The 25,539-nt window shown below is 38.2% G+C and overlaps 1 pseudogene; it reads right to left on the bottom strand.

Moving 5' to 3' along the window:
• The window catches only part of LOC145002784 (uncharacterized), a 52,113-nt pseudogene that overhangs the window by 9,632 nt on the left and 16,942 nt on the right, over nt 1-25,539 (bottom strand).

Below are 25,539 nucleotides of genomic sequence, written 5' to 3'. Positions count from 1 at the left end.
ATTGATTTGGAAACATGTAACTCATACTATGATGTAACTCTTTCAATTATATATATGTTGGTAGTGTTTGCTTAAATTACTATTGCAATTGTGGTTATGATACTATACATGAAGTCCTCCACCCCCGGACGTTTCTGCCATCCTTGCTTTGGGGGTGTGACAAATTGGTATCACAGCATGGTTTATGGTGAATCAAGTATATCAAACAACATAAGATATACAAAATACAAACACATTTGGGACTAAAAGTCTCTGATTTTTAAAACATTTTAACTGGTTAAACTTTTAGAAAATGAATAGTTTCTTGCTTAAAAGTATACCTACATGCATTACATACTCACGTGGTGTTGTAACTAAGGAGAACATAAAGTGAAAGGAGAGGAGTTGAACACTAAGAGTATGCCTTAGCAGGTGTAATCAGTTCTGGGATGGATATATCCTGATCAACTATATCCGTCCGAGAAGTGACTTACACATACTGAGGGATAGTTGTAATGGGCGACAAATCTAATAACCTAACTTCACCCTACAAAGAATGCTCTAAGAACCAAGTATAAACATTTAAAATACTATAGGAGTATTTGTATATTGCTATAGCGCAATGTTTTTATTATTATCCGTTATGTGCTTCTTACCCCCCCCCCCCCCATTTCTCGTTCAGATGACATGGCAGGATTTCACCTACACGGGGACCCGTACTTTCCCAATCAGGGAAATGTTGGATGGATCGAGGAAGAGCCCAAGCAACAAATCAAAGAGGACCCCAAGGAGCATCTGGAAGAGGACCCCGAGGAGGATCCCGAAGAGGATCCCGAGGAGGAACCCGAGGAGGATCCCCAAGGGGAACCCGAGGAGGAATCCGAGGAAGAACAAGAAGAAGAGGAGGAAGATGAAGAATAAGAAGAAGAGGAGGAAGATGAAGAAGAAGAAGAGGAAGACGATGATATAGTCATGGTTGAGAACGAAATTGAAGAAGAACCGGAAGTATTTAACCCTCCTTACATTGCGAGGGTACCCGCACACCGCTTTGGATACAATGGACCTGAGCCCCGTCGGGTAACGACAATCGAAAGGTGGAGCCGACAACAACGCCAGCGGTCACCATATGGCGACCAACGAGGTTATTACGACCTCATCCATGGTGAAACGGCTGATAGAGCCCTCCCCGTCATGACCCAGCGGATAGAGAGTATGGATGATCGTGGTAGGACGACGACCGATCAGGTCAGGGAGCTGAGTGCCATCGTAGAGTCTACCACTGCTCGCACCAGAGACCTGGAACAAAGACTCCCACTATAGAGACCAACTCATTCAAGACCTTCTCGCTACTCGAGCAGAAGCAAGGGAGTATCGGGAAAGATACTTGGCACTCGAAGAGAGAATGGTCGCAGCCGAACGGAGATTGGCAGAACTACAGGGCGCATCGACATCATCCCAGACTCCATCAGGGAAGGATCATCGTGATTAGAACTCATTACTATTCTCACATCTTCGTAGTATAAGGTTATGAGTACGCGTTGTTGCTACTCTTTTGTATGTAGGTTGACCCTACGACTAAGTGATTGCACTATTCAAAGGGCTTTTGTGCTGTCAAAACTATATTTTGCATTGATGTAATATAGACCCTTATGAGGTCAAATTTTCCCCAAAAAATTATGTACTAAAAGTTTATCAATGAATTTGGCATGAATTTTATTTTACTTTATTGAATGTTTGGCACTGGACTTCATAACCTGATAACACAAATAGTTTACAAATAATAAAGTCGTGATAGAAATACAAATGAGATGAAACAAGTAACACTCGACTCGTTATTACTATTGAAGTCTTACCGACTGGTATTTTTTTTAAATTATGACAGAACCATGCCACCAAGGAAAAGACCAAGACCTTCCGGCAACACAATGTCGCCCCCTCGGCCAACACCTCCGCAGTTTGATCCTGCAATGTTTCAGGCTGCACTAACGGCAGCCGTGGCGACAGAATGTCGCAAATAGGTACAAATGGTTCTAGCGGTTCTGGATCCGGAGCGACCAATTCAATTCATGGGGACATTACGGGGCATGTGTATGCCCTACGTACTCAGCTACCACCTTTTCTCAATAAAGGGCCAAACTTGACAACTACAATAAAACAAGGGTTAATGATATATACCTGGTCTCGAGGTGTTACAATAACAAGTAAACAATTGCATAAATAATACTGACATTTAATGAAATAAAAAGCTTGGCCATTTCATTAATAGTTTACTGCTTGTACATAGTTTTGTGAAAATTGAACTTTAAGAAGGTCTACATCAAAGAGTAGCACCAACGATTACTCGCAAATAAAATCATGACGTGAGTAGGATACACCCTACTCACAGTGGCTAGTCCCCTGTGGGATATAAGATGAAGTCGAGGCACCCTATAACTCTGCTATCTGTCGATCAACTACGATCACTCTCTCCTTGAGAGTCGAGTGCCTCTCCTGCTACTCTCCATCCATCGAGTTCGGGCATCTGTGGCCTCAGCGTCAACCTTTAGTTCCACGATCCGGTTCGTCAATGCCCTCGTCTGGTCCATGAGGTGTGAGATTCGTTGTCCTGTGAAGGAACGACCCTATCTGCCGGACCCCCATGTTTGAGGTGATAGTAACGCGCTCCATTTCATAAGGAGAACATTGGTGCTGTTGTCGGCTCGACCTTTCCAAGTCTTCTACCCATCGGGGCATGGTCCCTTGGTAGCCGAGTAGGTGTGCGGGAACAGTAGTGACGTAAGGATGGTTAATGACCTCAGATTCTACATCTGAATCTTCCTCTGGCTCCTCTTTGTCTTCTTCTTCCTCTAGGTCCTCCTCACCTTTTTTTTCCTCTAGGTTATCCTCGGGCTCTTCCTCTTCCTCCACTAGCTCCTCAGTACCCACCACGACCATTCCTAAACACATGTTGGTCATATCTCGCATGAATATAGTTGATCTGGCTATATTTATCCATGATAAGATTTCATAATTGTTTGGGCTTAATTGTAGTGTTTAACTCCTCTAAATACTTTTTATACACATCTTATTAGGACACTGCTTCTCACATGCATGCATGTATACTTTTTATGAAAATACTATTATTTTTTAGAAAGTATACTTATTAGTCAGATTGTTTTAGTCCCATTGTATTTATAGTTGTATATCTTATGTGGTTTGATATACTTAGTTCACTATAAACAATGATCTGATACAAATCTGTCACACCCCGAACCGGAACGGCAAAAATTTCTGAGGGTGGATGACGTCATTATATAGTATCATAACAGCTGGATATAAAAGAATCAAAGGATTACAACCATTACATTGAATATTTAATGAGTTTATGTTGTATTCAAATGTTGTTTACATGATATCAGATGCGTGTGACAAAAAAGAATAACATGATGCGACGACGTCCCATCCACCAAAAACTATTATGGTTACCTATTTACTAGTTTTCTGAGAATACAAGTGATTTTGAAAAGTGTCAACAATTAAGTTGGTGAGTTCATAAGCATTTTTGTATGAAAAGGGTTTGTAATTGTTTAGTAGAAAAATGATAGTGTATAATTTTAGAAAATCCAATATTTTCTTAAATTGAGATGTAAGTCCTAAGTTCCAAGAGTCGTAATGTAAGTAATATTGTATTGTAGAATGATGTAATGAAGTTTTTGGAATGATATTCCTTAAATATCGATAGATTCAAGCGTAATAATGAATGACAAAGCAATAAATAGCAAAATAAAGAAGACAGAAATGGTTTAACCGGTGTTGAATGATTAAACTTTAACACCTCAGAAGAGCTCGATTAAGAACTTCGACTATAGAGGTGTTTAGGGTTACAAAGTAATAAAGAGAATAATAATGACCATCGTATCTAAGGCATACATGCATGCACTATAAATTACATAACCCTAATCTAAAATCCCGGATGGACATGCCCAATCCGGATATACAAAAAATGAGCCCATGACGCAACACAAAATACCCAACAATCTCCCCTTTTGCGTCAATGGAGCCGAGAGCTCAGTTCTATTGAGCAACCGAAGATTTCTTGACAATCTTAAACACGTTCGATATAAGGGCCAAAAGAGTTTGTCTAAAAGTAATGTACAACCGAATAATGTCTGTGAAATTATTCTTGTCTGGCTCTCTGTTCTGCTTACACCGATGAATGATATAAAGAATATGCTCCAAACACGCTGTTGAGAACAAATGCTTATCCAAGAGCGAATAAGAAATTTTCACCTTCGGCTCTTGTAAACATGACTGTAAGATTTGTGGAGTCGATTTGACCAAGTTTCATTTTGTTCGCATCACCAAGTTTTCCAGTAGGCTTCACAGTTGGTATTTTCCTCGAAACGAGAGCCACCCCTTGATCCATTTTGGCAACTTCAAGGATATAAGAGGCCAACATCCTCTTAAGATGATTGAGAATCGGCTTACACTCCTTCGCACTTGTAAGCAAAATGTTAAACAATAAAATCGAATCATAAAGATTTAGATTGGGAAGATCTGCTAAGGAAATTGTATGGACTGAGTTGGCTAAACCCCTGGTTATTCGAAATTGAACATTCACAAACTTTCCCGCAGGAGAGGGTTTCATCACCTTGATCGTTGTGATCTTCTGTGCACTCCAAGTCAGGTACTGAGGTTGAACAAGCTTGAGATAGTAGTCAATTAGATCATGATGAACCTGAGGATGAGGAGAGGGGACTTCAACTGCAGAATCAAGATAGTGAAAAACAAATGCATTTCTGATTACAGGCATGTCGAATTGTGAGTCCCTTGTGTTGTCACAATGAAAAGAGACAATAGGTTCCAACCAATACATGTTTGGAAGCTCGATTGCTTCTTTGATCAGACACTCCCTAGTCCATGGAGGAAACCGAGCCTTTTTACATGCAAGAGCATCAAACTCTTCTTTCTTCTGTCGTTCCCTTTATCTACCCTTACAAAATGAAGGTTTTATCAATAGTTTCTTTATCTTCATCACTATCATCATTTTCATCAATAACACCATTCTTCTTCTCTCGACTACCAGAACCTGAAGCTACATTATTCTTCATTTCGATTTTAACAATCATTGGTTTCACAATAGGGCGAATAGGAGGAGCTTGGGATCTACCTTCTCCCCCTTGTTGCGGAGGAACAATCTTCCCCGAAACACCCTTCATTTCTCATAATAGTTCAATCACCAGAAGGAGCTTGGAGGTGAGGTGATATCTGATGGTAAGTGTGAGAATTGGATCACGAGCATGAACCACATTGTTCAACATAGTAAGAACATCACCAACACAGCTTCTGAAAACCTCACGCTCGGTCTTCAACAAAGCAATCTCCCGTTCCAATTTTGCAAGTTCAGCCTTCTGTACTTCAACTATAGTGGATTGTTGAGCAAGATCTTCTTAGAGTTTGCGTTCCAATGTCAAATCAGCTTGAAGTTTTTCTTACCGAGAATCAAACAACAGAAAAGTCTTATTGTTGGTTATAATATCAGAACCAACCGTCTAAAGCTTGACTTGCTCTTCTTGAAGTGACTGAGAAAGAGAATCAATGGAGGCATATAGCTTGGCAGTAGTTATATCAGAATGACCTTTGAGAGAGTCTAAGAAAACCTTGGAGTCCTGAATGAGTTCTTTGATATCAGATGTGGCTCTTTTACATAGAGAAGTAGAGTCATCCACAATTGTCGTGGATTTATCAATAGATTCATGATATTGTTGTAGTGTTGTATTCATGAATGCTTTTAAAACAACATCATTATACAGCTTTTTCGCTTTCTCTCTCTACTTTCTCTCTCTTATCCTAATTCTTTCTGACGGTGGTGCGATCTAGCTTAGATTCATCGGCGCTGCTTTTCCGACGAATTTCTTTTAATTGGTGAAGCAATATCTTTCATTATTCCGTTGATTTAATGGGAGCATCTTCCAAATCGGATAGATTGAAGGACGTGAAGGTTAAACCTCCGGATAAAAGTGCTGCAGTTCGTTATACAAAAACTGAAATGGAGGTGAATGATCTTGTTCCTCCTGGGGTAATTGAACAATCATCTGCCACGATTTATAAAGCTCGTCGCAAGCCAAGTGTGACTGGAGCTGTTGCATCTGGGATTAGCAAAGCTGGATGGAAAATGGAGGGGAAATCTTTTAGGATTAAGAACAGAGCTAGGAAGAAGGTGGATATATTAGCTCCGATGGATACGGAAGAGTTCTTCAATGAAGATGATTCAGAGGAGGAAACGGGAGAAGAATTGGAATCTGTCTCAGTTAGGGAGTCAGATTCTATCATTTCTATTCCTGGATCTGAAGGAAAGAAGAAGGAATCGAAGATAGGGTTGTCTGGTGATTCTAAAAAGGTAAGTTCTCATGTTGTTTCTATCCCAACTGGTAATACTGCTAATTTGATGAGAAATTGGGATGGGTTGATGATGAGTAATGAAGTTTTGAGTCCAATCTCTGAATTGAAGAATGTTATTAGTGAAATGGTTAATGTGAACCCTACCATATCGGTGATGGATGATAAAATTCAGAATAACACTAATAGGGAAGATAATGAAGTTGTGAAGATTATAACTGATGGGGAGAAAAGGGCTAATAATAATGAAGATTTCATTCCAGGAGTTGGATTTCAATTTCTGAGTGAATTGAAGGAAGAAGGACAGGTGGAAAAAGGAGTTGAGAAGACTATGGGGAAAGAATTAGATAGTAAGAATAATCAGAAAATGGATGTTGATATGTCAATTTTGGAAAAGAAAGACAAGGAGATAGAAGGTAATACTGATGATGATGAGAATACTGATGAGGAAGGGGATAATGATTCAAGTGAGGATGATACTAGTGGGGATGAGGAAATTGAAATAGAAGAAGAGGTTAATGCTAAGAGTAATATGGATACTAGCTGCAATGAGAAGTCAGGTACTGTTATTAATAGTATTAATTTACTTCCTTCTATTTTGGGAAATGCTAAGATTAGCAATAAGGAGGAAGGAGGAATGCAGGGGAATGTGATGAACTCTTATGCTGGTGTGTTAAAAGGTAATAGACATAAGGGTAAGATTGATGTTAGATTCATTCCAGGGGAGAAAGGGGAAGAGGATGGTCCTGTTATAATTCCAATAGAGAATCTAAAGAATGCAAGTATTCCTTTTACTAATACTCTTTATGGTTATATGATTGACAAGAAGTTGGCGTTTCCTGTAATTCAGAAAGAAGTTAGAAGACTGTGGAAGAATGTGGGTTTGGAAGAGGTATTCATGAACAACAAAGGATTTTTCTTCTTTAAATTCAGTGATGAAAAGGGGATGTTATCTGTTTTGGAGGGTAGTCCTTGGTTAATGTTTAATAATATGCCTTTATTTGTTCAACGTTGGAGACCTGGTTTGACATTAACTAAGAACAAGCATGATAAAATTCCTGTTTGGATTAAAATATTTGATTTGCCCTTGGAAGTTTGGAGTGGTGAAAACTTATGTAGAATTGCTAGTAAGATAGGTATTCCTTTGGCTTTTGATTCCTTTACTGAGGATATGTGCTTGGAACATAAAGGAAGGAATGCTTATGCTAGAATTCTTGTTGAAATGGCAGCTGGGAAGGAATGGAGAAAGAAGATTGATATAGCTACTTGGGATTTTGTCTCTAATTCTGCTGTGATTCAAAATTTTGATGTTGAATATGCTTGGATTCCTTCTAGATGTAATCATTGTAAAGTCTATGGGCATGTGGATAAAGTTTGTGCTGCTGCTATGAATGTTGAGAAGGAGGATAATAATGGAGAAGTGAGAAATTTAAAGAATAATAAAGGGAAGGAAGTAGTTAATGGGGATGGTTTCACAGAAGTTAAATATAAAAAGGTAATGGGCAACAATGATGGTGAAGGCACTAGCAAGTCTCAAGAGGGTTATAATCAATTGAATAATATGAAGAATAATGGGAAGAATGGGATTTGGAGAAGGAGTATTTTCTCTAAAGGCAATAATGGGAACAGAGGTGGAAATGGTAAAGGGCAAAATAGGAATTGGAGTAATAAAGGAGTAAGTAACTGGAATTTAGAAAAGAATAGAAATTATGAGAAGTTTGTTAATGGGAAAGATGTTATAGGTAGTAGGGGGTTGAAGGAGAATAATAAGCAGGAGGTTGTAGTTAAAAAGGATAATAAGGCAGAGATGGGCAATTTTAGTCTTGGTAGTGAGAATATAACAGGGGAGGGATTAAGTAATAAAAACAGTTTTGAAATCTTGGGAGAGATTGAAGAGGAAGTTTTGGATAAAATGGAAGAGGATAATAAGATTGTGAAGACAGTTGCTAATCAAAATGTTGATAGTGGTGATGCTGGAATGGGTTCTAATGATAGCAAGAATAAAAAATTGATTTCTTCAAACAAGGGAGAGGGGAAGAAGACAGGAAAAGAAAGTAATAAAGTGAATAAAGATAAGTTGAAGTCGGATAATAATAGAAGTAAGATGGGGAGTTCTCAGGCATTTGAGGAGGTAAATGCCAAAAATACTATTAATTCCCAATGATGTCTGTTGGTGCTTGGAATGTTAGGGGATTGAATAAATCTGTTAAGCAGAAGGAGGTTATTGATGTTATTAGGTGTAATAACCTTGGTATTTGTGCTGTGATTGAATCTCATGTCAAAATCTTAAATCTCAAGAGTGTTTGTGCTAAGACTTTTGGACAATGGGATTGGGTTTCTAATAATAGTTGTTGTGAGGCTGGAACTAGGATCATAGTTGGATGGAATCCTAGAATTGTGGATGTGATGGTGATTTCTCAATCTAGACAAGTTATTCACTGTTATGTTAGATTCTGTGAATCTAATTATAGCATGTATTTGTCTTTTATTTACGCTGCTTCCAATTATCTGGATAGAAGAGATTTATGGGAGAATTTGAAGAAACATAAACTGGTGGTTAAAGAGGATGCTTGGGGATTATTAGGAGATTTCAATGTTGCTTTAAAACATTCGGAATATTCTGAAGGATGTTCTAGGTTTCCTAAAGGTGTTGAAGACTTTATTGAATGTATTAACTGTTTAGAAATTGAGGACCTGAATTCGACTGGTTTTCAATTTACTTGGAATAAAACTCCTGCTGGAAGTATGGGCCTCCTGAAGAAACTGGATAGAGTGATGACTAATTTGAAGTTTGTTTCGGATTATCCTTTGGCTCATGCTATGTTCAAACCCTATAGAATTTCAGATCACTGTCCTGCTGTTCTTAATATTCCATTGAGTAAAATGAGATGGCGTCCTTCTTTCAGATTTGCTAATTTTATTACTGAGAAGGAAGAATTTTTACCTATGGTCAAGGAAGTTTGGGATGAAAACGTTGAAGGGTTTTATATGTTTAAGGTTTGTCAGAAATTGAAGATTCTTAAAAAGCATTGTAGGGATCTTTGTAACAGCTACAGAGGATATGGGAAGCGGATTCATGAGTTAAGGAAAAAGCTGGAAAGTAAACAAGTGGAAATTGATTATAATCCTTGTGATTATAAGATTAGGAATGAGCATGCTGATCTTTTGTTCAAATTTAATGAAGCTTGTAATGATGAAGAGAAGCTTTTATTCCAAAGAGCTAAAATTAAATGGATTCAGGAAGGCGATAATAATACTAAGTTTTTTCATAGTATTGTGAAGAGCAGGGGCAATAAAAATAGAATTATGAAGGTTTTGGATGAAGATGGAAGATGGGTTAGTGGATTTGCTTTGAAGGATAAATTTGTTTCGTATTTCAAAAATTTCTTGGGGTGTAAGGATGATTCTGTTAAGCCGGAGTTAATTGAAGATATTTTCCAAAATAGGTTAGACAGTTCTGATGCTACTAATATGATTAGAGTGGTGACAGATGAAGAAATTAAAGCAGCTATGTTTGAAATTGATGACAATCGTGCCCCTGGGCCTGATGGATATTCTTCAAAATTTTTCAAGAGTGCCTGGAATATTATTGGATCGGAGGTTTGCAAAGCAGTGAGAGAATTTTTTTGGACAGGGAAGCTTCTTAAAGGGATAAATGCTACGAGAGTTATTTTAATTCCTAAAGTGGATATGCCGAGGAAGGTTGCTGATTTTAGACCTATAGCCTGCTGTAACACTTTGTATAAGTGTATTAGTAAGGTTATAGTGAATAGAATTAGAAGCTGTTTGGGGAAAATTGTTAGTAAGAATCAATCTGCTTTCATTCCTGGAAGATCGATCTTGGATAATATTCTTCTTGCGCAGGAATTGATGGTGGGATATAATAACAAGAGGGGAGTTCCAAAGTGCACCTTAAAAATTGATATTCAAAAAGCATATGATACAGTGGATTGGGAGTTTCTTAATAGAAGTCTTAAAGGGTTTGGATTTCATCCGATTATGATTCAGTGGATTATGGCTTGTGTGTCTTCCCCATGGTTTATGATCAATTTTAATGGTGAAGACCATGGGTATTTTGAAGGAAAGAGGGGTCTTAGGCAGGGTGATCCTCTGTCACCTTACTTATTTACTATAGTGATGGAAGTTTTCAATAAGATTCTTGGTAAGAAAATAGAAGACAGCCATAATTTTAAATACCATAATAAGTGTGAGGTGCTTAGCATTTCTCATTTATGCTTTGCTGATGATCTTCTGGTATTTTCTTATGGTAATGGGAATTCGGCTAGAATCATAAGGGAAGCTCTTGATGATTTCAAAAATGTTTCTGGGCTGAAGGTTAGCATGGAAAAGAGCCAGATCTATTTTAGTTGTGTTAAACCGAATATGAGGAGAATTATTTTGGGAATTCTTCCTTTTGATGTTGGAAAATTTCCTTTTAAATACTTGGGTGTTCCTATGTGTGTTACTAAACTTTTTGAAAGAGATTGCAAGAAGTTGTTAGAAAAGATTAGAATGAGAATTTTCAACTGGAAATGCAAAACTTTATCGTTTGCTGGAAGATTGCAACTCATTAATTCTGTGTTGACTTCTATTCATGTGTATTGGGCTTCAATTTTTAAAATTCCCATTGCAACTATAAAAGAGATTGAAAAGATGTGTAGAAGCTTCTTATGGGCTAATGGTGAAAAAGTTAATGGGAAAGCTAAAGTTAAATGGGATGATGTTTGTAAACCTAAAGATTATGGAGGATTGGGGATTAAGAATTTAAGGAAATGGAATGATGCTTTACTTGCAAAACATGTGTGGAATGTTGTTAATAATAAAAATTCTTTATGGGTGCAATGGGTGAAAGCTTGTTACATTGGAAAGAGGAATTTTTGGGATATAATGCAAAAGAAAAGCATGAGCTGGACCTGGAAGAGATTTTTGGAAATTAGGAAAATTGTTAGACCTCATATTGTTGCTTGTGTGGGAAATGGGAGGAACACCTCTTTATGGCATGATTGGTGGCATCCTTTAGGTATTTTAAGCACTATCATTCCAAGAAGAGAATGGTTTAGTAATGGATTTAATGACTTTTCTTTGGTTAGTGATGTGCTTGATTATGATACTTATTGTTGGCCTATAAATTGGGTTGATAAATTTTCAGGTCTAAAGGATGCTCCTATGTTTTGTATTGATCCTAATATGAGAGATGTTGCTGGTTGGAGAGATAAGGAGGGTAATTGCAAGCAATTTTCGTGTAATCAAGTGTGGAGAGATATTAATAATTTTGGGAATAAGGTGCCATGGAAGGAAATTGTTTGGTATGGTAAGGGCATTCCTAGAAATTCTTTCATTTTATGGATGGCTATCTTGAATAGATTGAAAACTCAGGATCGTGTTAGAGTTTGGGAAACTTCAGGAAGTCTCCTCTGTCCTTTTTGTAATCTTATTCCTGATTCACATGATCATCTCTTCTTTAATTGTGAATTCTCACAAAGTATTTGGAGACATTTTTGTGATAAGATGAGAATTAATTTGGTGATGGGTGGCTGGAATGAGCTGATTCTGAAGTGCTGCAAACTGTTGTACAAGGATTCTGGTGAGAATTTAATTAATAAATGTATTCTTGCAAGTTGTGTGGCACATATTTGGAAGGAAAGGAATGCTAGGTTTTTTAATAAGAAGAGATTAACAGCTGAAGGAGTGATAGCTTGTATTGAGAATGAAATCAGATTAAAGCTGTTGGGTTTAAGGAATAATAACAATTTGATTAATGAAAGAATCTATAAGGATTGGGGCATTTATGGAAAGGACAAAAATAAGAAATGATTTACTGGTTCAGAATTGTGAAGTCGATGGTTGATGTGATTTTTAATTGGGGTTGGCAGTGGAGAAATTATTTTGAGTTTGTTCTTAGTATTGGTTTTAGATGGGGGCAATTTTGGAATAAGTGGTTTACAAAGGAATTAACGGAAATTGTCAATGGTTGGGGAGTTCCCTCTCTAATCATTTGACTTGTACCATTGGGATTTTTAATTTGGATATGATCTTTTATGAGATTATTCAAATTGAAAATCCTAGACATGTGATTGATGCCATGTCAAGGCTGAAACTTATTCTAAATTTCTGGAGTCTCGGTATTGGTTTTTGGTTCGTTGGGTTTTGTATTCTTTGCAGGAATCTTTTGCATTGGATGAAGATGGACAGTAGTGAAAAGAAGGAAGAGAGTTTCATGCAGAAAATCAAGAGGAGGATGAAGAACTGGAAAAGGGACAGAAGAATTGATTTGGGTCAGCTCTTGGAGTTTAATAGGGCTTGCATTGTTATTTTGTTTAGCAGTTTTAAATATGTTTGGTTTTTATTTGTGATTTGTTGGTTGAGGTTTTTGGTCTTAGTTGGATTTTCCTTAAAGTTTAGTCTTTGGACTGAGGGTTTTTTTAAGGGCCTTATCCCTTGCTATTTTTTTTATGGTTCTCGGAGTTTTTGGAGGTGCAAGGGGGTGAAGTTACCTTTTTTCCCTCATTCAATAAGTTCTTGGGCTAACTTTAAGGATTTTAGGGATTATTGGGGTTGTGAGTGGTTAGTTCTTATTCTTAGGAAGTGGGTTGGTAGTTGGTTATGGATAGGCTGGTTATTTTTGTTATCTGTTTGAATTTTTGGTGTTTGTATTCTTTTATTCTTATTAATAAAGTTTGCTGAGCTTTGGCTCTTTCAAAAAAAAAACATCATTATACTTCTTTGTTGAGTGAATCAGCATATCAAGCTTTTCATGAACACTATGCAAGTGTTGCTTGGTAAGCAGAGCAACTTCATCTTCGTCACTTGGAATTCTATATGGACTGTAGTAGGTTGAATCGAATTCAAAGTTAGTGCCTCCAAGAACTAGACCAGATTCACCAGAAGGGTTTGGATAAATTGGCTCAGTTGTAACTTTTGGATTATCTTCAGACTTTGCCCGCACATCATATGTGTTGACTTGGATGGGAGATTCGGTTGTGATTGAGATGACCGGTGTAGAGGTGATAGTTGCTTAGGGAAAAATGGGTGTTGGTAATGGGGTTGTAGATATGGGTACGGAGCTAACAGGTGGAGATGGTGGAACAGTAGAAGTAGTTTGAGTTTTAGGAGTTAGAGGAATTAGGGCAACTAAAACTAGAATCATCAAGATTAGCTTCTTGTGTGGGAGACCTAGGCGGTGTATTACCCGTTGGAGAACCTTCACGTTGATCTTCCTATTCCTCATCAACATTCTGCTCATCATCATTTTCAGAGTTGGAAGGGAAGGAGTCTTTGGTTTTCGGGCCATCTTTTTAACTTTCTTGGGAGCCGAGGAAGCAGCTTGTTCAGTTTTTCGCTTCTTGGATTTAGTTGGCTTCGAAGAAGGTTCGTTGGTTTCCACCTTCTTGGAATTGGCTTTCTTTCCTCACTTGGCTGGTTTCTCAAAATCATCCAGAGCAGCTTACATCTCAGGAGTCAATTGTCGAGGATTCTTGGGAGGAAGCAATATGTACTCAGCCATCACTTTTCTTTCAGCAGTAACACAATGATACATGGTTTTAGGAATTGAACCATTATGAAGAAATTTTATTCGATCAGCAACAATAATCTTCTTGATGTGAAAGGATGCTATTGAAGAAAGCACAACATCCTTCATGATAGGGATCTGGAGAGAGTTGATAGCCCGATGGGTAACTAGGATCCATAAACGACCACAAGAAACTTCAGAATGTTTGGTTGAGGAGTTCAAACTTTGCACCAGTTGAGACCATATCAAGGAACCATCATCCATGTTAATGTCATTGTAGATACCATAAATAATGGTCATAAAACACTTATTTGATCCATCAGATCCACCGACTCATTCAGATAGTCCCTTGTGAAGAATAGTAAGTAACCCATTTCATTGTGGAGGTAGACAGGATTTCTTGAACTTGGTGAATGTAGTAAGGAAGTCAGTGTAAACCATTTCATAAAACATTGTAAACAATTGAGTCGTTGTAATGAGGTCCAGAGAGATAACTGAAGCATCAACAACAAACCCTAACAAAGAGCAGAATCGGCCTTTTTAAATTGATGCCTTGTGATTAAAATTTTGAAAGTAGATCCTCTCCTTATTCATGTCATACATCACTATAGAGTATACTTGGGATAGTAGGGATATAGGAACGGATTCCACCTGTGTAAGAGTGATTACGAGTGGGGAGTATTTAATGCATTCAACAACATGTAACATGTAAGAATCATATAAGAATGGATTTAGTTGAATTATCATCTTATGATTAGGTTTGATGGTAAGCAATGATGACGATGCTGTTTGATCTTGAAGAGATGAAGATTCTACCATTGTTGATGTTAAGAAGAAGATGAACATTAATAATCACCTGTTGTATCAAGAAGGTAGTGATGTACAAGAGGTGTGAGAATCCTCTTTTATACCATTTCCAGGAGAGAGAAAAAATCGTCTGTAATGAGTATAATATCCCTGAAAATTCGCCTGAAAAATCTTGATTTGATAGCTGGGTTCCCTAGATAGACGTCATCACGCGTGGGTATAGGAACCGTTTCGAATTCACGCACCCAGTTCAATCCTTATCTAATGAATTGATGCCAATTCTTATCCACATATCATTGCTTCAAACCAATCTTCAATTTTCAGCCCAAGCAAAACATAACTTACTCTTTCACTTTAAAGCGACCACTTTCGCTTCAATTGTCAATAAAACAAGCCAAGAGTGACAAGAACTAGAATTTTGGAAAATTACAAAGAATTTTCGTGCGAGAGTGTGCCAAAGATAAAGAAAAAAAATGTATCGGTTGTGAGTGATGTCAATTAAGACATGAAGCAGATGATTCCTGACACAAATCTCTTCCTTCAAAGTCAGGAAAGACTTGAAGTGCTTATATGGTTCCCCGAAACATACGATTGAGTGTTTGTTAAGAAACATCGAAAGGCTTCTTTTTATTTAATGGCTTTAAGGGATGTTTATCTTCAACCGAACTCCGATACTTAACATAAGACCAATAGTTGAGTGAAGCACTTATGAGACCGATGTAGTTTGTTGAACAAGTGGGTTAGATATCATTTGTTGTGACTGAGTATGGAATGAAAATCTCAAAAACAAAAACTAATATGGATATGTTGGGAAGAAATGCCTTGGTGTTAGACAATTTCATAAAGATCACGCAAAAATAAAAAATATTTCAATAGGTAACAAGTGAGATCTTGAATTTTAAAATTCACCGTCAATTCTTTATAGGTGTTGGATTTTGGGTCACACTTAACACGTGGTCTACGCATCAAAGATCATAGACACATATTTTGTGTAACCATAAACCTCAGTGATAATTCACCGTCAATTCTTTATAGGTGTTGGATTTTGGGTCTCATTTAACACGTGGTCTACGCATCAAAGATCATGGACACATATTTTGTGTAACCATAAACCTTAGTGGTAATAGCTGAGAGTCTCAATGGTTACATTGGTGAAACGATATTTGATGAAGAATGTAGAGGAGGATGTTAAGAACCAGAATTACCCCTACTATATGAAAGTGACGATGCTGAAAACTCATAACTAATTTGAGAAGAGTAGGGTAGGTCATGACTTGAGTGAATGTAGCATCCTGGTTGGGAAAAAACGATATGTACAGGGACGCTTAACTAGTTCAAATTAGAATTGTCATACCTGCCTTAGTTCCAAATCATGTTGCAACAATAACCTTGATTTTTCATACTCCCGATATTCGTGGTACCTAGTAAAGAAATAAACGAAGACAAACAAACCACACACAAGCAAAACAAAGATAATAACTACAAACAAAAGATAAAATCTTTTTGGTATTTTTAATTTTCTGAAAATTAATAAAATTAGAAAAATAAGCAAGAATAAATGAAAGAAGTTTTAGAAACTTTAGAAATAAAGATAAAAGGAAAAGTAAATCAAATAAAAAGCTTAATAGAACATTTACAATGTAAAAAGCCGAAACCAATCCTTTAAATAAATGAAGCAAATAAGCCGAGTGTTCGGTTCATTTCGGTTCCAGAAAAATCCGGAGCCAAAATAAGCCGAGCGTTCAGTTCATTTCGGTTCCCGAAAAAATCCAGAGCCGAAATAAGCCAAGAGTTCGCTCTAATTTTTAGTGAGAGGTTAGAGGTTTTGGTACCGACTGTGCTTCCATCATCTCTAAACCTTGCAAAATTTTATTGAAGGTTGTTTTTTGTAAGGCATTTGTGAAGATGTCAGCGAGTTGATCAAAGGACCGAACGAAATGAACTTCCATGTTTCCATCTTTAACATGGTCCTTGATGAAATGGTATCTTAGTGCAATATGCTTTGTCTTTGAGTGTTGCCCCAGATTGTGATAGATTCTTATTGCGCTTTTCAGAGTCACAGTAAACATGTATTTTCTTCATACTTAATCCGTAGTCCCTTAACTGGCTTTGTATGCAGATTACTTGTGAGGTACAGGATGTTGCAATGATGTACTCAGCTGTGGCTGTTGAAAGATACACGCATGTTTTCTTCTTAGACTACCAGCTAACGAGTTTGACATCAAGGAATTGGCATCCACCAGTTGTACTCTTTCGGTCCAGATCGCATCCTCCAAGATCAGCGTCATAGAAGGCTTAAACAAAGAATCTAGATCTAGCAGGGTACCAAAGACCAAGAGACAAGGTTCGTTTCAGATAGCGAAAAATGTTTTTCACTACTACCTTGTCAGGTTCTCTTGGATTTGCTTGAAACTTGGCACAATAAGAAACGGAGAACAAAATATCTAGTGTACAAGCCATTAGATACATAAGAGACCGTATCATTTGACGATAGAGTATTATGTCAACAGCAGGTTTCTCCAGGGATGAAGTTAACTTCATGCCAAATGCCATGGGAACCTTCACCTTTGAATCTCCTGTCATACCGAACTTCAGCAACAAATTCTTCGTGTAAGCATCCTGGTTGATAAAAATGCCTTCTAGTCCCTGTCTTATATTCAATCCAAGAAAAAAGTAAATTGGACCTATTGCGCTGATTTCAAATTTAGTCTCCATCAGCTTCCTGAATTCAGCTGATATCAACGACATAAATTTGAACTATCAATAAATGTTCTCCCTATTTCTTTTGAAAGAAGGTTGGGTTAACCGAACCTTGCTTTAATTTCGACATTTTAAGAAAGCGAGTTAACATTTCATACCAGGCCCTCGGTGCTTGCTTTAGACCATATACAACTTTATCCAACACATAGTAGTGACCAACGAATTTCTCATTCACGAACCCAGGAGGTTGTTAACCGTATACAATTTCTTCTAGTTCTCCATCTAATAAAGCACATTTTACATCCATCTGGAAAACTTTGAAGTTTTTATGTGGATCATATGCCAGAAATATTCTAACCGGTTGCAACCTTGCCACCGAAGCGAAGGTCTCCTCATAATCTATTCCTTCTTCCTGATAGTATCCCTTCATCACTAGCCGAGCCTTATTGCAAATGAAGTTGCCCTCTTTGTCCAGCTTGTTCCTGAAGACCCATTTTAAGCCGACCACAAAAGCATCCCTTGGAGTGGGAATCAGCCTCCAAACTCGATTACGTTCAAACTCATTAATTTCATCTTGCATAGCTTGTACCCAATCAGCGTGATCAAGTGCCACATTAATCATCTTTGGTTTGATTTTGGAGACACACGAATTAAACATGCAGAATTCAACATGAGAGAATAGAGCATTTTGTTTCGCTTTCAATTGAGAGCGTGTGAGAACTCGCTCATATGATTCACCAATAACTTGTGTTTTGGGATGATCCTTTGTCCACTTTGTTAAAAGAGGGTAATTGGTGTCACACCCCACTAAAGCGGAAACATGAGGCATGGTAGTATAAAGGGTTTCATAGCAAAAGTTAAAAGACAACACCAACCGTAGTATTAAAAATCATTACAATTTTACAATGGGTTTGAACAACTTTTAAAAGAAATTATAATGTAAATTGAAATACAACACATGCGAATGCTCCTAAAAGTGAAGTGTCCCTAAGTGGCACTTACTCGATGATTCCTGAAAAATCATGTAAAACGAGCGTCAACTATATAAATAGTTAGTGAGTACTCAAAAGTTTAAAAATAATATTGGTTTCATGAATCGAAATCAAAATTTTGATATAAGTTCCCATATATAAAAATATATTGCTAAAATGAGTAAATAGGTTTGTGTAAACAAAGTTCGTTGTCATCACGAGAAATAAAATATGTTGCCCAAAAGAGATGCAACATTCATATCCTCATGGGAAATAAAGTTTGTTACTAAAATGAGTAATCAAGTTTAATTGTTACAAGGAACAAACAAGTCTGTTACTATAAGAAGCAACCAAGTTTGTTTCTAAAACAAGTAAATAAGTATTTAGTAACAAAAGTTCGTTGTTATGATGAGATACAAAGTTTATTGCTATAAAAAGCAACGAGTTTGTATGTGTATGAGCAAACAATGAGTTTCTATGAGACTTTAACCTAATTTCTACTTCGAGGTTAAGTGGATGATGTGTGTATATGCGACAATAGTCAAATTTGGCTCATGTCAAAGTCAAACAAAGTCAATAAGTCAAACCGAACAACTCAAATAGCCCTTGCGTATTAGGGTTTACGTTGTGTATTTACTAAAAAATCTGCGATTTTAATGAGAAAACATCATTTAAAAAATCCATGTGATTGAATTTTTCCTAAGCCTTAAATGCGGTAAACAATGAACCAAAGCAATAAAACACTAATCCACACTCATCAGGAGTGTCTAAGACACTAAAACATGGCTTAATGGGGTTTACGGACCTTGCATTGCGAAGCCGGACACTCGAAAAGGTCACAAACTAAACCTCTCTCAATTGTTTTCACTCTATCTCATCCTATTTGAAATCTCTCCCAAATCTCTCCTAAATCTCTCTCAATGGTTCCCATAACTTTTTGAAGTCATTCGGGTCATTCCGACCCTTAACCAGGTCAAAAATCGCTTAAAACAGAGTTAGAACGGGTAAAATACCAAAAAAGACCCGAAACCCTCTATAGACGGCCGAAGCCTCTTAGGGCTGAAAGTCCTCTTAGGGACCGAAACCAAGAGAACCGAACCTAGCAGACCCAAACCCTCCCTTACGGGCCCGAACCTCGCACAAGGCCCGAACCCGAAGTCTCGGTCCATTTCGCTCCATTTCGCCTCTCGGTTCATTATGCTCCATTTCGCTCCTGTTGCTTTCGGACCTAACTGACCTTTGCTTCTTGCTGTTTCACTTCATTTCGCCTCTCGCCCAGCCTCAGGAGGACCGAGCCTCCGGCCAGGACCGAGAGGTCTCGCTGGAAGTTCATTTCTTTCCGGTTTTCAACTACGACTTCATTTTAGCTTCGTTTTTCATCGTTTTAACGCGGGATTTTCACCCAAAACTTTATTTTAACATATAAGGCCCCTTAATTAATGGTTAATTACATTTTTGGGGATAAAACCTTATCCAAGAAGAGTGGGTGAAGTACAAAGGTTGAGTGTTGACTTTTCTTTGTATTATGACATAAGCAACCACCATACCCACTCCATGACTAACCCACGCTCATCCCCACCATACCTTGTCACTTCCTTGTCCTTTTTACCTCTCTCACAATTCATTCCCACGTTTTTAGAGTTGGACATTCATCCTCTCTCCTCATTTTCATTCACTTGCTCTCATTTCACCAAAAATCCAACACAACTTTTCTCTCAAACTTTTTCTCTCTATTTCAAAACTCCAAGTCTGATATTCAAGATTTATTCTTCTCTTGGTAAGTATAATTCATCCTCCTTGTGATTATTACACTTCATTCTACTCAAATCATCGATTGCTTACACAAATTCCATCACTTTGATGTTAGATTCTCAAAAATCTTCAAGGCATCTTCAAGTGTTCTTGAGTTGATCACTTCCATTTTTCAACAATCATCTACTGAAACCACATAAGGTGAGTTCATACCCCTGCATTTTCATATTTTCCTATGTTTTAAGGGGGAGAATACAAGTCAAATCATCAAGAACACAACTAAATATTTCTAACAGCTTACATCAGAAAAGTTGGACTCCATTCACGGAATGTTTTGGTCAACTAAAACATTTTTGTTTTCAAAAATGTACAAGGTGCAAGTAGTTAAAGTTCTTAGCTTTAAAATGGCTACTTGCACATATCTATACGATTTTTCTACAATTTATGGTGATTTTTGCAAAACTGTCTATCATTTCAAGGACCAAACCGGACCAGTCTGTGTTTATGGACGTATTCACCTAAGTTGGAGGTCACTAAAAATCATGGAAAATTTTATGAACAAGCTAGACTCATTAACCAAACTCCTAGACTTTACGGATTCTGATTTGGATCATTTATGAAGTTTTTATAAGTTTTCAAATACCAGTGATCGAAGTTGTTCCAAACAGAAAAATGCTAATATATTATTAACACCATGTATCGTGTTGAGCAAGGCGTATATCCTTATGTGAATGTATGTTATTATAAAAGAATGATATTTTATCTTGGTATATGAACATGCATCAGTTAATAAATGGATTTTGATATAGATATACATATGAAATATAAAGGATAACACGATTGTTATAATCAAAGAACATCCATTTTACTCAAACAATTGAACGAACTACGTTGAATATAGATTACGTACGTTACCATTACTACCCTTGTTTTTGATAAACTATAATAGGTATGGTTTATGATACACTACATAACAGACTCATACAAAGATTGTACATTCATACAATAAGGGATTTTCATTACATTACACGTAAATTTGTTAAAGACTTTGTGAGACATTCGCTTCACACTTACCATTAAGTCCTGTATTGTAACCAGAGTCTCCTGGAGGGAGAGTGTGATAGTTATATATAGATCTATATTGGATTTTACAAACCCACACCTTAACTGCATGCAATAGTTAGACCGGCAGGTCTGGGGTGACAAATGTCATAAACATTTCCGACGCCTGAAGAACATCGTTTTAGGCCAACTAGGTCATAACATGGTTATAATGAACTCACAGAAAGTATTAACACATAAGAATTTGTGGTAATTTCATTTAATCCAAACGCGTTTATGTCAATTTAAACACATATCATTTTCTATTAGTAAGAGAGGGTACTTATACATTTTGGTCTTCGGTTATAAGACTGTGTTACACAAATTATAAGGAAAATATCGGATTTTTCTGAAACAAACATGACATTTACAAGAGAAAGACTTTTATCAAGTTTGAAAACAAAAGCTTATGAACTCACCAACCTTTGTGTTGACACCTTTTCAAATGACTTGTATTCTCAGGAAATCACTAAACAGGTACCAAAGTGCATTTTGAGGATGGGACGTTAAGGCGTCAACATTTCATGTTTTGTTAACATATTGTAATTGATTTGGAAACATGTAACTCATACTATGATGTAACTCTTTCAATTATATATATGTTGGTTGTGTTTGCTTAAATTACTATTGCAATTGTGGTTATGATACTATACATGAAGTCCTCCACCCCCGGACGTTTCTGCCATCCTTGCTTTGGGGGTGTGACAAATTGGTATCACAGCATGGTTTATGGTGAATCAAGTATATCAAACAACATAAGATATACAAAATACAAACACATTTGGGACTAAAAGTCTCTGATTTTTAAAACATTTTAACTGGTTAAACTTTTAGAAAATGAATAGTTTCTTGCTTAAAAGTATACCTACATGCATTACATACTCACGTGGTGTTGTAACTAAGGAGAACATAAAGTGAAAGGAGAGGAGTTGAACACTAAGAGTATGCCTTAGCAGGTGTAATCAGTTCTGGGATGGATATATCCTGATCAACTATATCCGTCCGAGAAGTGACTTACACATACTGAGGGATAGTCGTAATGGGCGACAAATCTAATAACCTAACTTCACCCTACAAAGAATGCTCTAAGAACCAAGTATAAACATTTAAAATACTATAGGAGTATTTGTATATTGCTATAGCGCAATGTTTTTATTATTATCCGTTATGTGCTTCTTACCCCCCCCCCCCATTTCTCGTTCAGATGACATGGCAGGATTTCACCTACACGGGGACCCGTACTTTCCCAATCAGGGAAATGTTGGATGGATCGAGGAAGAGCCCAAGCAACAAATCAAAGAGGACCCCAAGGAGCATCCGGAAGAGGACCCCGAGGAAGATCCCGAAGAGGATCCCGAGGAGGATCCCCAAGGGGAACCCGAGGAGGAATCCGAGGAAGAACAAGAAGAAGAGGAGGAAGATGAAGAATAAGAAGAAGAGGAGGAAGATGAAGAAGAAGAAGAGGAAGACGATGATATAGTCATGGTTGAGAACGAAATTGAAGAAGAACCGGAAGTATTTAACCCTCCTTACATTGCGAGGGTACCCGCACACCGCTTTGGATACAATGGACCTGAGCCCCGTCGGGTAACGACAATCGAAAGGTGGAGCCGACAACAACGCCAGCGGTCACCATATGGCGACCAACGAGGTTATTACGACCTCATCCATGGTGAAACGGCTGATAGAGCCCTCCCCGTCATGACCCAGCGGATAGAGAGTATGGATGATCGTGGTAGGACGACGACCGATCAGGTCAGGGAGCTGAGTGCCATCGTAGAGTCTACCACTGCTCGCACCAGAGACCTGGAACAAAGACTCCCACTATAGAGACCAACTCATTCAAGACCTTCTCGCTACTCGAGCAGAAGCAAGGGAGTATCGGGAGAGATACATGGCACTCGAAGAGAGAATGGTTGCAGTCGAACGGAGATTGACAGAACTACAGGGCGCATCGACATCATCCCAGACTCCATCAGGGAAGGATCATCGTGATTAGAACTCATTACTATTCTCACATCTTCGTAGTATAAGGTTATGAGTACGCGTTGTTGCTACTCTTTTGTTTGTAGGTTGACCCTACGACTAAGTGATTGCACTATTCAAAGGGCTTTTGTGCTGTCAAAACTATATTTTGCATTGATGTAATATAGACCCTTATGAGGTCAAATTTTCCCCAAAAAATTTTGTACTAAAAGTTTATCAATGAATTTGGCATGCATTTTATTTTACTTTATTGAATGTTTGGCACTGGACTTCATAACCTGATAACACAAACAGTTTACAAATAATAAAGTCGTGATAAAAATACAAATGAGATAAAATAAGTAACACTCGACTCGTTATTACTATTGAAGTCTTATCGACTGGTCATTTTTTTTAAATTATGACAGAACCATGCCACCAAGGAAAAGACCAAGACCTTCCGGCAACACAGCGTCGCCCCCTCGGCCAACACCTCCGCAGTTTGATCCTGCGATGTTTCAGGCTGCACTAACGGCAGCCGTGGCGGCAGAATGTCGCAAATAGGTACAAATGGTTCTAGCGGTTCTGGATCCGGAGCGACCAATTCAATTCATGGGGACAGCACGGGGCATACGATGGAGTGCTCTTACAAAGACTTCACGAATGGCAAACCTAACCCTTTCAATGGAAGCGGGGGCGTCATCACACTGGTGCAATGGTTTGAAAGGACCGAGGCAGTCTTCGAAATTTGTGCTTGTCCCGAAGCGAGTAAGGTCAAGTATGCGGCATTCACTTTCACCGGAAAAGCTCTTACTTGGTGGAATGGCCGAGTTAAGTCACTTACTCCTACAGTGGCTAACTCTATAAGCTGGGAGGATTTAAAAGCTTTGATGCTAAAGGAGTATTGCCCGAGGGGTGAAATACAAAAACTTGAAGAAGAACTTTGGAACCTCAGGATGTCGGGAACAGATCTTGAAACTTATATTGCCCGCTTCAATGACCTAGCACTCCTCTGTCCAACAATGGTCACTCCTGAAGAGAAGAAGGTGGAGAGATATCTCTGGGGGCTGTCGTCCCATATTCAAGATAGTGTACTGCCCTCGAAACCTACTACTTTTGAGTGTGGCAAGGAATTGGCACAAGAACTTATCGATCACAGGGCTAGTCGTGGTACCGTGATAGCCACCATCGACCAAAAAAAAGGAGGGAACAACAAGAGGAAGTACCTTCGAAAGGAATACCATGCATTCTTAGCCCACGTCGTAGACAAGAAACAAGAGGTGAAGGACATCAAAGAAATTCCATAAGTATGCAACTTCCCTAACATATTCCCAGACGACCTGCCAGGTGTACCACTCGCACGACATGTCGAATTCCGAATCGACTTAATTCCTAGAGCTACCCCCGTTACCAAAGCTCCATACCACCTAGCACCGGAAGAGATGCCAAAACTCTCCAGCCAGTTGAATGAACTGTTGAGCAAAGGGTTCATTAGACCGAGCTTTTCACCCTGGGGTGCACCAGTCCTTTTTGTGAAAAAGAAGGATGGATCCTTTCGTATGTGCATCGACTATCGGGAATTAAACAAACTTACCATCAAGAACCGATATTCCCTACCCTGAATCAACGACCTCTTCGATCAACTTCAGGGAGCAAGTTATTTTTCAAAAATCGACTTAAGGTCGGGTTATCATTAGTTGCAAGTTCAAGAAGAAGATGTCCCCAAGACAACATTCAGAACTCGCTATGGGCACTACGAGGTTGTTGTGATGCCATTCGGATTAACCAACGCGCCTACGGTGTTCATGAATTTGATGAACCGAGTGTGCCGAAACTTCCTAGATAAATTCGTGATCATTTTCATCGACGATATCTTGGTCTATTCGAGAAGCGAAGAATAGCACAAGCAATACCTACGACTGGTTCTGGAGACCCTAAGAGCCGAGAAGCTTTACGCTAAGTTCTCAAAGTGAGAATTTTGGCTCTGAGAAGTGGGATTCCTTAACCACTTGGTAAGCAAGGAAGGAATACACGTGGATCCCTCAAAGATCAAGGCGATTGAAAATTGGTCAGCACCTGCAACGACAATAGAAATCCAACAATTTTTGGGACTCGCAGGCTACTATCGAAGATTCATACAGAACTTCTCCAAGATTGCTAAGCCCCTCACCACCCTGACTCAGAAAGGTGTGGTGTTCAAATGCGGAGAGAAACAAGAAGCCGCCTTCCAGACACTAAAGCAAGCCCTATGCAGCCCACCGATCTTGTCTCTTCCAGAAGGAACTGATGATTTTCGTTGTCTATTGCGATGCTTCGAATCAAGGTCTCGGTTGTGTGCTCATGCAAAGGGGGAAGGTTATCGCTTACGCGTCAAGG

Source organism: Lactuca saligna, chromosome 6 (assembly GCF_052625555.1).
Source record: "Lactuca saligna cultivar CGN05327 chromosome 6, ASM5262555v1, whole genome shotgun sequence".
Classification (NCBI taxonomy): domain Eukaryota; kingdom Viridiplantae; phylum Streptophyta; class Magnoliopsida; order Asterales; family Asteraceae; genus Lactuca; species Lactuca saligna.
Note: the sequence above shows the minus strand (reverse complement) of the source record. Positions and strands in the feature narration are given on the sequence as shown.